The sequence below is a fragment of the Galeopterus variegatus genome, unplaced genomic scaffold (assembly GCF_000696425.1).
Source record: "Galeopterus variegatus unplaced genomic scaffold, G_variegatus-3.0.2 Scaffold1339, whole genome shotgun sequence".
NCBI lineage: Eukaryota > Metazoa > Chordata > Mammalia > Dermoptera > Cynocephalidae > Galeopterus > Galeopterus variegatus.
The window spans coordinates 319,879-333,893 of NW_007727450.1; the positions used below are offsets into that span (position 1 = coordinate 319,879).

Sequence of the window (14,015 nt, forward strand, 5' to 3'; positions counted from 1 at the left end):
TCATTTCAAGGACTTACTGTTCTATGGGATCTAGAGCTTGAGTGTTATTATTACCCTTTGGTGGTGTACTTTCTTGATTTTTCATATTTCTGGTTTCTTTCCTTTGGCGTTTAGTCATTGTGGCAGGGAATTTCATGGTCCACTTGTTTGACCCTAAAGTCTGGCTAGGATACTTCCGGGACTTCCAATTTGGCACGGCTGCCTCGGTTCCTGTGGGCAGGAGGCTTAGGCCTCTTTGGGCCATGGGGATTGGCCTGGGCTGGGAGTCTCGCAGCAGCACCTTCCTGTTCCAATGCAGGTGGCTTGGGGCCCTGTGGGCCTGTGGCTTTAGGGCCTCTCTGGGTGGTGCACATTGGCCTGGGCTGGGGGTGTCACTTGGCAGTGCCTACCTGCTCTGATGAGCATGCCTTGGGGCGCATAGGCCCAGCAGCTCTCTGGGCTTCTCTGGGGGCTCTCTCTTGACATGGAATATTTTTTACTTGCTTGCTGAAAATCATAACAGATATCATTTCTAGAGTGTTAACTATACTCTAGGCATTGTTCCAAGCTCCTTTTATGCAATATTTCATTTAATCCTTTAAGCAACCTTATAAAATAAACTAACTTTCATCTCATTTTAAAAGTGAGCACTTTGAGACCCAGAAAGTTCAAGTAACCACCTAACACCTAGTAAGTTCTAGGGCTCTGGCTCAATGGCTCATGTTCCTATAACATTACCGTGTTTTTCCTTAAAATAAAAACTCTGGGTTTAATGTAAAACTGCAGCCTGACTTGGATTAACCACACATCTTAAAGTGGTCTAGAGCAATACCTTGGAAATGGAAATCTTTTAGGTGCTGGGAAATTAGAAGCCTAGGAAGAGTGTCATGCAGTGGGCAGTTGGTAGGTGCAGTGCCAGTGGCTCCAGCCTCACCTCTGCAGCTGTATGTTGAGCACTATCAGTGAGGCAAATTCATCCTGCAGTGTAACGATGTTACCTTAATGTTGCCATTCAGATTGCAGACATAGGCCAACTGCCTAAAGGGCCAGAGAGAGGACATTTGCCAGCAATGACGCAAACATTGGTGAGGATTTTAAAGAGATAACAATGTAGTCGTATAAAGGGGAGTGGGACAGGAAGGAAAGCATTATTAGGTTGTGGGGAGAAAAGAACTATCAAAGCTGTCACTGGAACATAAAATTTTTATTTACTCAATAACTTTGTGTGCCACCACGCACACTTTTTTCTTACTAATTCAGAACAAAAGAAATGATCTATTAAAATAATAGAAAACAGAAGATCAACAGATTGTTTTTGCTTCAATGTTTTGTTTGAAAATTAACAAAGAACTGTCTCAGGTGATAAATTCTCTTTGCCACGCTCAAGCGTTTAAATAGCAATGGGGAAATAATTAGATTAGTTTTGAAGACAGATTTAGAATAGAAAAAATATTCAATGGTCACATCATGTGTGGCATTATTGCACACACTTTTCTTATTTTCAAACTTTTCTTATCATTAATTCATGTCTAACATTTCTTATGATGAGTCTAGACAAAGAGCAATGTCTTTTCTAAAGACCCTCTTAATTCAGGAATCTTTAATAATGATAAAATTCCTAAGTGTGAGAGATGTTTTATCTCTTCTTTTTTCAGGATTAGGGTATTTACACTCTTGCATGTGTAGTCAAGAAAACCTAGACTTTCTTATCGTAGTTTGAATAGAAGAATTGAATTGGGAAGATCTTCTAAACATGAAAACATTTGAATGATGTTGCAGATTACAATTATATATTCATTAACTGTATTTCAATAATATCCTTGAAATTATAAAGATGCCAAAAAAGTTCAGGAATTAAATAATGTGTTGATGCTATTATAAAAATAAATATTCACAGTTAAGCTTTAATGTTCTCCATGAATTTAATTTATGAGATTAAATGACAAACAACAAAACATTTTGTTATAACTTGATCACTATTGTATCTTTAAACAGTGTTCTGTCTTTTGTCCTGTGATCACAACACAGGAATTGGAATAGGCTTACCCTGATTTATGCCGATTATCATGTCTGGCCCCCTTGTAATCAGCAGCTTACATTTATGGCTCATAATCATGAGCACCTATTATTCTATCAGCATTTCTTAGTTTCAAATCACCAGTTATGTAAGCTTTTCTTGACTCCACAGGTCCTCTTTTTTGTAACCAGATCATCAACATATGACATGCCTAATAATATATGAAAATTTATACATGTAGTAAAGTGAAATTCATGGGAAGTACTCACTCATTCTTGCATTCATTCATGTTTTCAAGCAGTGCTTGTACCAGGCAACGTTGACAACAGGATGAAAAATATCAAATTCACAAATCATCCTCTGCGTAGAACTCTAACACAAGAGGTAACGTCTTTCCTTTTATCTAAAATATTGTTTCTTGATTAAAGACTATCACTATAAGTGTATTTGCATTTCATAATGTTTTACTTTCACAGGTTTTGCATTTTACACTAGAATCCAAACTCAATTAACACTTTTATATGGAAATTTCTAATTTTCTCAAGGAATGAAACCTGGCTTCACTCAAACCACAATAAAAGCTTTTAGGTGAAAGTGAAAACAGAAGGATAATTTGTGACTTTGCTAATTGTTTTTTTTCCTGCAGTGAATATTAGCTTAAGATTGTAGGATATACTACTTGCTTCTCATTAGTACCTAGATTGCTTTCAATTATCTCTTAAACCAATTAAAATATTTTCCGTATTTCACCGTTGATCTAAAAAAGGCAAAGATAAAATACTGCAGAATAATATTCCCTTTTCAATTACTACGATTCCTTTAGTGTTTCCAGACAACTTAATATTGTTTTTTATAAGCAAAACATTGGACTGTTGAAAAAAGTAATCACAGTAAAAGATTATTTCTACCTTGTTGATTTCCAGTACAATTTACATAACTGGTTGTCTTAAAAAAATTCATTTCATAAATTAGATAAGTGACAAAAGATAGAGCTTTAACTATGCAAACATTTATAAAACTGCAACTAGCCATTTAATTATATGGTAGAGTTAATGTACATATCCAGTGATATAGCACACTGAAAATGTAAGCAATGGTCTAGAGATGATTACAGTTTGTACTGTGCTGTCTGTAGTGGAATGCTTGATAATATTTACCTATTTGAAGATGATATTAACAATGTCTAATGAGAAATTATTTTAAGTTATAATAATATTCTCAGGTATGTAAAGAATATTTTAATTAGATATTATTTTTATTTATTATCTAGAAAGAATGATTTCTTGGATTTAGTAAATGGATAATTTAAAGCTTAGCATATCATCTTCTAATTTCAATTTGTTCCATTTGAAAATATAATACAGTCAACGATTTGGAAGTTTGTTATTATCACTGCCAAAGGCAGAAAATCTGATTCTTAGTCAAAGGATTCTTCCTTTTCAGTGAGAATTTCTATTGGTTGCTTCTATTATATGGTTTAATCTTCTCTTTAAGCTCTTTAAGCCACACCAGTATTTATTTCTATGCTCGTCAGAATATTACCATTACCTCCAACTCTAACAGTTTTTTTCCCCTGACATAGTTGCTGTGTATTTTCACCACGTGAAAGTAATCCAAACATGTTATATACTGTGGAAAGGGCTGAGCCATGTAAGCTTGGTTTTTAAAGCAGATAATTTTTTAAAGTATTTATGATCAGAACAACAATCAAAAATAATCAACAAAGTAAATGGTGAATTCTTTTCACAGGACTAAACTGTGCAGGACACCTCTCTGTCAAAGACTCACAGAATATATTAAGATTTCTAATTATATGCTCATTCGAGGATTGTAACAGCTTTGAAAGCTGCAACATACCTTGTGCTAAATGTGAAAGTAGGAGTGAGGTGGGATGAAGAAGTAGCAAGTATGTAGTCCTTCCTTCACCCATTCAAATCTAGTTGTTAAGACAATTAGAGATTAACATTGACAATTCAAGAATGAACTCAAACTCCGTTTATTAGTTCCTGGTTCTGTGTGTGAGCTAGCTGAATAAAGAAAATAGTGATAAATTTGCATGAAAAAACATTATTTAATTCTGCGGAAACATGATCTGAGCCTTAGTATCCGAGACGTCATTAGTTGCCTAAGTCAATATTTTAAATGTACATTAAGAGCACAGTGCATATGGACACCTTTCTGAACAGTTTAAGTTTGAAAGTCTTCTAGTTCTCTGTTAAGTTGTTAGTCTGTAGTCCATTTCTCCTTTCTAATTCCCCAGACTTTGGGAAACAATCTGGAAGAAAAGAATGTGGTAGACTGGGACAGGTATGGTGGTTCATTTGTGACTTCTCCAGTCAAGGAAAGTCTAGGAAACAGTCATAGCACTGAAGAGAAAGTATCCACAGAAGAAGTATTCAGATTGATGTAACAAGAACTATACCAGGCATTTAGGTACAGGAAGACTGAGATGGGAAAAGGGAGAATAACATTTATTGAACATAGCCTAAGTGATGGGCACTATACTTGACTTTCCTCATGAGTTGTACCCGCAATTAGAGCTTGTACAGCATTAAGTAAAAAAAGAGATAAAGAGAGGAGAAAAGATAAGAAAATCAACGTGGAGATTTAAAAAATAGGTGCATGGCAGAAGTAACTAGGGAGTTTAAGAATAAGTGAATCCTTAGGAAAGTTTCCTTTTCCTACCTGTTAGGTTCTCTAACTCTTAAGATCTACCTACAAAACAATTGGTTACTTCACGGGCAACTAAAGCCATTTGACAATATTAGACTTTAGCCTTTCGGAGACATCAACAATATTCACAGTAGGGTATTCACCCAGAGTACTCTAACCTTCTTTTTTGAAAAATGCTACATATTATAACAAATCTTTCATACTGTAATTTAAGTTCCAATATTTAACTGCTTTGACTTCAAGTAGAAACTATCTGACCACTATCCTTCATTCATCAACACTTAACCTTTTTACAAGTTTCAGTGTTTAACTGGCCTTGATGTTATTAAGATGGTGCCTTATCAGAAATGTAAGTAGAATTATGCTGAGTTTAGAATTCCTTAATCTCAATGTGAGTTTAATGTCCTCAAAATATAGAAATAATAATTGGGCATATTCTAGAACTTAATATACCATAACCAAAAGATGATTTTGTGGTATCCTGTGATCTGTTTGATTTAAAACACTAAAAGTTGCAGCTGCTTCTGATACTTATGGTCTAATATGACACTCACTCTTTTATTCTCTATTCAGAGCTACACTTAAAGAGTGAACTGAAGACATGTCTACAAGTCTTCTCTTTTAGAGGATCTGTGCTGTTGGGAACATCTTATTAGATGAGAGGAGATTTTCAGCTAGCATATATGTATATATACAGCCATAGACCTCAAATCCTTGTCCTTTTGTCCATATCTTTCTGGTCCTCTTTTAGCAACTTCCTTTCCCCTTTGATATGTATTTTAACTTTCCCCAAGGCTGCCTTTGATATGTGTTTTAACTTGCTTTTACCTGGAAATAAGTGGTGGGGAGCAGTAGAGAGCACTCCCAGTGTAATTGCCCCAGTCCTGGCCTGTACTCTACTAATAAATACCCCATCATCAATCATACCATATTTGAGCAATTTAACCTTCTGATAACACTTAATTTTGTGGTTTCTGACTACTTATATAATCTCCCAAGGTTCATTTTGTTTCTCCAAGGCATTTCTCTCTTTGGTGTTTTCTGTAAACTTACTTTATTTGACAAATGAGTTTCAGTGTTTACCTGGCCTTGAACAGGTTGAGGAGGCCTCATATCAGCATCAAAAGCATATGCAGAATTATGCTGAGGTCAGAGTCCTGATGAACTTCTCTCTTCTCTGACACGTTAAAACACACACACACACACACACACACCATGGTTAGGATAGAGCATTTGCTTAATTGGTTATAAATCGCTTTTTTGATAATGCAGAATAAGTGCTCCTATTTTAAGACTATACCCAAGAGAAAACAACAACAATGGTTACCATTTGTTGAATGTTTTCCACATTCAAGGTGCTTTACTTAATGTTATCTACTTTTATCCAAAATTTTATTATAAAAACTTTTATTTTTTTATTTTTTTTATTATTTTTATTTTGTCAATATACAATGTAGTTGATTATTATGTCCCATCACCGAAACCTCCCTCCCTCCTCCCTCTCCCCCCTCCCACCCAAGTGTGTCCCCTCCATTTGCTTGTTGTAAGAACTTCAAAAAAAATTGTGGTTGTTATATCTTCCTCTCCCCCCCCACCCCATTTTTTTTGTTTGTTTGTTTTTGTGTGTGTGTGTGACAGTGTGTGTGTGTGTGTGTGTGTGTATGTGTGTGAATTGATTCATTCACCTTTAGCTCCCTCCAATAAGTGAAAACATGTGGTATTTCTTTTTCTCTGCCTGACTCATTTCACTTAATATTATTCTTTCAAGGTCCATCCATGTTGTTGCAAATGGCAGTATTTCATTCCTTTTTATAAAAACTTTTAAACATATGGCAAAGTTCAAAGAATTTTATAGTGAGTGCCCATATATCTAAGCACCTCAATTCTACCATTAACACTTTATTATACTTACTGTAACCTATACCTACTCATCCCTCTACTCATTCATTAATACACCTTATTTTTTGATGCATTTGAAAGTAAGTTGCAAACATCAGTATATTGCAAAAAAATGCATTATCTTATTTGAATAATCACAAAAAGCCTGTAAGATGGGTATTTTAAACTCCATTTTGTAGATGAGACACCTGAGGCTGAGAAATTTTAAGGAAATTCCCCTGAACCACACAGTCAGTGATTTATGGTGCAGGAATTTGAGCTCCACTTTGTCTGATTCCATAACCCATACTTTTTCCACTACACTAAGGAATCTCCCAGAGTACGTTGATACACTCTACCAATTCACAACTTAGGAAATAGCAGAGGGAAGAAAAAAGGAGCTCGAACTAAACTGCATTTTAACTGGAAAAAAAATAAGGTAGCATACTTCTTTACCCAAAAAGCCTGTCAATAAGCCCAAATGCTTGTGAAACTATGATCTTGATTTATAATCAAGCTTTCTGTTTTGCCTTTGCTTCCAATGCAATTTTTCATTAATTACTTCATTTGAATCTCACAACTATGGGGAAATAGGACATGTATTACCCCTCTCTCTATAAAGAAGGAAACAGGATAAGTGATACAGTCAAAGTCATAGACAATTAGTAGAAGAGAGAGGACTGGAATACAAATCCAGTGTTCTAGAAAACTTTGGAGTAGAAAAGCAGGCACAGAGGTTTTACTTCTCAAAATGGAAATTTTCTTTTATTTAGTAAAGTTTATTCCAATAAAACTGAAACAATAAAAGACTGTAAAAAAATCAGTAAAGCTATAGAAGATCTGAATGACACTAACAACCACCTTAACTTAATTGATATTTATAGCATGCTATACCAACACCTGCAGAATACAGTCTTGCTTAGTGCAAATGGAATGTTTGCCAAGGTAGGCATATGCTAGGTCATAAAATAAGCCAATAAATTTCGAGACTGAAACCTTAATATATTCACTGACAACAAAATTAAATTAGAAATAAATAATGTAATATCTTTAAAAGAAAGAAAAGCTATGGAGAATACTTAAAAAGTGACTTTTTTACGGATATGATTTCTAATCATAATGATTCTTTAACATCTCAAGGGGTTTCCAACCTATGCCAAGTAGTGACATGAAATTCTCCATATTAATTTAAATTTACAATATTAATATTGATTAACATTGATTTTATGTATGTGTATATATATATATATATATATATATATATATACACACACACACACACATGTATACCACATAGTATTTGAAAGAATATGGAATTATGGTGCAAAGATTAGGATTTTGAAAAGACAAAATGGTTAAAGAGTTTATCTCAATCCTCCCAGAGACAAATATCTAAGGCTGTTAAAACAGTTTTATTACACTTTGCAAGCCTGTTCTTATGAGTACTCATATAAGGCTCAGTACCAGCCACTTCCAACTTTAAAGTAATATTTCAAGCTATCCTTATACTGCATAGAGGGTAACATTATCTTATCATTGGGGAATTAAGTAGATGCTAGTTTGAATTAGAAAGTAGATGCCAATTTGAATTAACTGATATAAAACCTATGAGATTTTACTCTACTGGTATTTACCCCCTCATATCTCTATCACTGAGAAGCAGTGCAAAGTACAAAGGGTACAGTATGCTTTTAAACAAAGAAATAAAGGGAGTGCAACAGGGCTTTACAATTTTCAAAGCACTGCTTTTATCTCTTTAGATTACATTAGCATAACATGGGAGTGAAGAGTTTAGGGCTGGTAGCCAGACTGCCTGGGCATAGATTTAGTGCTATAACCTTGGCCAAGTTATTTGATCTCTTCATGCCTCAGGAATCTCGTTAGTACTTTTTTAGGGTTGTTAGGATTAAATAAATTGATAGGTGTGAAACATTTATGATTCAGCCAGATACATATAATGAAACTTCAATAAATGATTTCTGATTTCAGTATTATTCTCATTATTTCTGTGAGGTGGGTAGGCTTGATTATAACAATCTCTATTTTACAGATGAGGAAATTGAAGCCTCGTGACATGAAGAGACTTAACTGAGATAGAGTCAGATTGCAATCAAGTCTATTGGATTTCTCTTTCCATTTTTGTAATATTGTTGCTGGGATTATGGGGTGGGTGGGAATTACTGGTACAGCAGCCCCCACCCCCACGTCATGGGACAATTTCTGTGGTACACACAAATACTGCCTTGGTGGGAGGAAAGCAGTGAAGTAGGGCAATTATTTTGTTAATTATTTTTGTTAATTATTTGTTATTTTGTATTTTACCTGGGGAAGGGGCTTTCCAGTTTTTGCTCTACCCAAATCCTGAACAAAGTATGTCTGGTTTGGCAGAGTTAACCTCACTTTTGTTTGAATTTAATTAAAATGTTGATGAATATGAAGGAGAACATACCAGCTGTATTCATTATTTCTTTTTTTTTTATTTGGAAGTTTACCTTTATTTCATTCACCAAAGGAATTTATGTAGCATTGAAATAGACTTTGAAGGTTTGTATCTCCTGTGAAACCCTTTAGGCTTGCTGCTTTTTTTTTTTTTTATTGAATCGTAATTGATTATACATATTTTGGGGATTCAATGTTGACATATGTGGGTCAAATCAATATTACTAGTATGTATATTGTTACAAATTGTACTTATTCTTTATGCCTCTTGTTCAATCTCTCCCTATCCACCTCTCCCTCCCCCTCCAATCTCTAATAACACTAAATTTCCTCTCTCCCTCTGAAAGAGTAATGGTTACTCTGTTGATTTGTTGCCTAGATGATCTGTCCAATGCTGAGAGATGTGCACAGGTCCCCCAATATTATCATAGAGCAGCTGCTTCTTCTGTCACCCTGGAGTGGGCTTTGTGGAAAGAAACATCCTCTTCTTTCCTTTGGTCTCTGCTGGTGACTCTCCTTGTGTCAATGCACTCCAGTGGTTGGTGGACCATCTGCATGGTGGTTGTGATGTCTAGCCACTTTCATGGCAGCCATGGTTACTGTGGTGCCTGTGGTGGGCCACCCACATGGAGGTGATGTTTTTGGCATGCTCCTTAGTGCTGGTGGTATGCCTGATTGGGGAGCGCGGGGGTCTGGTCCCTGGCTCCATGCCTGGGGCCCCAGGCAGGGCCCCAAGGCACTGGTGGTGTGCCTGGGCTGGAACTAATTTTTTGTCCTTTGCTTACTTCTAAAATGGGGGAACTTCCTGTGGGGACCAGTACTTGAGCTGTGTGGTTGAGCTAAATTGCTGCTTCGCAGCTGTTTCCATAGGGAAGGCTTTTTGTGCAGCTCGGGGTTTAATGGTTGACCTTATAGGTACTTCTGGCTCTCCAGAGACCCAGTGCACCTGGGTTGTGTAGAAACTCTGATCTGGGCCTGAGTTTTTTCATCAACCTGCATCCCATGCGGTTCTGCATTCCCAACCAGTCTCCTCTGAGTGGTCCTGTGATTGGGGGTGGATCGGCTGTCCTTGCTGTGTCCCAGTGTTCTCCCAGTGGGTCCGTCCCCCCCACTGCCCATGCTCCAAACACTTCCCGTGGGATGGGCCCTGCACCAGTCCCTTGCAATGACTCACCGGCCTCTGAATGGCTCCCATTTTTCATCTGTTCTGGCTCCTCGCTCCTGCGTGAGTCCACGGGCACCCTATTAGTGGTCTTGCTGTCCCGTGGGCCACCAAGGCCCTCTTCTCCTCTGCCGCCTCCAAGTAACTCTATCTGAAGGGCACAGCTGCGGCTTCTGCTGGCTCCTGCTCCATGCGCTTAGCAGTTCCAGCCTTAAAGCAACCATAGCCCTAAATGCTCTGAGCAGTTTTTTCTTTCTCTCATCGTGGCTTCTCCCACCTTCACGAACTCCATAGGTCTCTCCTCCTCTTCTCTTGAGCTCCAGCGGCCCCAGCTTGGCTGTTGTTACATTTTTATAGTTGTAAATTGGTTGATTTGTGGGAGAGAGTGATGCTGGGGACCGTCTATTCTGCCATCTTGACCAGAACTCCCTCGATATTCATTATTTCTTGATACATTTTCTGATCTCACAAGAAATTTCCCATCATTCTCAGTGGTATTTAGAAATTTCTTACCTATGGTCGTCTATATTCTCCTTTTATTTCTTTTAACAGTAGTAGATAGTCTGAATTGTTACACCAACTATTAAAGCCAATCCTATCCCAGGCAATGCTGCTACTGAAATCAGGTCCAGAGTACTCCAGCCAGAGTTGATCACATTTGGCCCCCAAGTACCAATAATTTTCTCACTGACCTGTGAAATTTGGACATCTAGATAGAGATAATAGAAAAGGCTCACACATTAGGAAAATTAAATAAATTGTCTTCCCTGAATGAATCAAACATTTAATTGATAATCATCCATGAGGTTTCTCTTTAAGGCGTGCAAGAGATTTATGTTGTCCCATTTTCCACTTGAGAAAACACTGTAATACCCATAGGTTTGAACATTCAGTAAGCGTGCAGAAGGCTGTCAGGATTTCCCAACCACTAGCTAAAGATGTGACACTTAGTTAGAAATAAAAAAAAAAAAGGCGGGGGGGGGGGCGCTCACCCAAAATGCCTATCTCAGACTGCTTTTAAACTATCCAATTTTGCCTCTGCTTATACCTGTATTAACTTTGGCTAGTCCTATCAGTTCTATGGAAAGAGTTTAATGCAGCCTAGGCTAACATTTCTGTAACTGCAGGCTGGGCATTCCCCCCACCCACTCCTACAGTGATGAATACAGGTTAACAGACTGACTCTATCACTCTACAGCAAATGCAAGAAGAAACATGAGACGGGTGAGAATAGACTGTCTGCCAGCAAAATCTCCCTGCCCCCATCTTTCCCATGACTCCAGACTTTCCTCCTTTATTTAATAGAAATAAATGACTCACCCACAAACTTCTTGTGTTTTTATAAAGCCTTGAGACTCTGCCAAATAATGTGAATGTGGTTCTTTGGTGCATAGACTGAAAACTGGCATGACATACATCCACACAGAAATGTCTATGGGTTTGCAGAGAGGGAGGATATGGGAGTGACTAATGACAAGGTTTGTTCATGTAGTGTCTTTAGAGAATGCTTTGTTGTCTCCTGCAGAACTGATACAGGATTACTCTGTTGAACAGTGAATGTCAGATCCTAAGTAAGCCACTCCTGGTTTCTGTTGTTCCAATATATTAAGGAGTACTGCCATGGCTGACATGAAGGGAGTGATTAGATCATTACCATAATCTTTTCTAGATCTGATAGTCTAAGATTCTCCAAGAAAATACATCTACCAGCTTTCAAATAGATAGTAATCTACTAAATAGAACATGGCTTTCATTATGTAACACAACTGTCATTTATTTAAGGAGGTCAAAGTTTATTTGTCAAATATATTTTATCCATCCTCATGGATTTCTTCCTGGAAAAATATCTTTTACGAGAGTATATTCTTATTTAACCTAGAAATTAATCACAAAGGAATTGTCTATTGTACAATAATATTTGCTTCATTAAACAACATTTATTGGGTACCTACTGTGTACCAAGTACTGTTCCAGGCATTTGAGACATACCAGTGGGTAAAATAAAAATCCAGGTCCTCAAGTAGCTTACAATATAGCAGAGCAAGACAGACAACAAACATATGAATAATTAGTAAATTATCTACAATGTTTAAATTTGATAGTGCTAAAAAATAAAGAAAAATAGAGTAGGATAAGGGGAATTGGCAATGTTGGGGCAGGGTAGTGGAGCAGGTTGCACTGATATAATACGGTAATAAAGGACAGGCCTCAATAACATTTGAACAAAAACTGAAGGAGTTAGCCATAGGATGTTTTGGGAGAAGATCATTTCAAGAAGAGGGAACAGCAAGTACAAAGGCTCTAAAGCAGGAGGGAGTCTGCCTGCATGGTTGAAGAACAGAGGTAAACCAGAGTGGCTGGATCATAGTGAGTTAGGGGAGAATGGTAGAAGGTAAGACCAAAGAGGAAGACCAACTTGAAGAAAAGGCAATAGGGAAATCAGCTCCCAAGAAATCTTATAGGTAATTGTATAGATTTTGGCTTTTACAATGAGTGAAATAAGGAACATTAAAGGGATTTGAGAGGAGTGACATAATCAGGTTATTTTTAAAGGGTCATTCTCTCTGCATTAACCCATCTTGAGTTGATTTTTGTATATGGTGTGAGTGAAGGGTCTAATTTTATTCTTCTGTATGTAGATATCCAGTTTTCCCAACACCATTTATTGAAGAGACTGTCCTGTCCCATTGCATGTTTTGGCACCTTTGTTGAAGATCAATTGACCATAAATGTGTGCATTTAGCTCTGGGATTTCTATCTTCTACCATTGTCTATGTTTCTGTTTTTATGCCAGTACCATTCTGTTTTGATTATAGTAGCATTTTAGTGTATTTTGAAGTTGTTCTTTTTGTTCAGGATTGCTTTGGCTATTCAGAGCCTTTTGTGGTTCCATATGGATTTTAGGATTGTTTTTTTCTATTTGTGTGAAAAATCTCATTGAAATTTTGTGTTAAAAACAGACTGTAGGAGACAAAGGTAGAAGTAAGGAGAAAGATCACAAAGCTGTTCAGTAATCTAGGCAAGATTGGACTAGAATGATCGCAGTGAGGGTGGGGATGAGAAATGGTTGATGTCTGGTTATCTTTTCTAAGGCAGAAACAACAGGATTTCCCAAAGGACAGAAATTGGGTGTGCAAGAAAAAGAGAATGAAGGATGACTTTGAAGTTTTTGGCTTAAGCAAATGGAAGGATAGAGTTTCAGGAAAGAATGCAGGTAGAACAGGTTTGGGGGGGGTGGTTGCGAGAGCTCAGGTGTTCAGTTTTGTACTTCTTAATTTTGAAATGGGTGTTAGGTACTCTGAATGGAGATGGTGAGTAGGCACCTACATTTCTGTGTCTGGAGGTATGCATTTTGCCAGTTTCATTGGCATTTAAAGTCATGAGGCTGGACAAATCATCAAGGGAGTGAGTATATATAAGAGGACAAAGGACTAAGCCCTGGAACATTCCAGCATTAAGTAGGTAGGGAGAAGAGAAGAAACCAAAAAAGGAAATTGAGAAGTAGATAGTGAGGCAGAAGGGGAAAAAATCCTAAGAGAGAAGATGCTCTGGAAGTCAAGCAAAAATTCAAGGAGTGATCAACTGTGTTACATGATGCTGATGGATTAAATAATATGAGGACTGAGAATTGACCATTGACCTTAGCATCATGGAGCCTAGAGAGAAGAAATGAACTAACTTTTTGGAGCACCATTCTAGCCAGTTACTATGCTAAGAATTTTAAATATTTTATATTATTTAATTCTCACAGCAATCCTGGGAGCTACGTAAAATTATTTTTTACCTATCAAGAATATGAAATAAAACCTCGATGATATATTGTATTCTTAAAAAATGCAAAGATAGTGGATGTTAAGTGTTCTCACC

General features: G+C 37.0%; 1 pseudogene; it reads right to left on the minus strand.

Moving 5' to 3' along the window:
* The window catches only part of LOC103593400, a 47,445-nt pseudogene that overhangs the window by 29,136 nt on the left and 4,294 nt on the right, over window positions 1-14,015 (minus strand).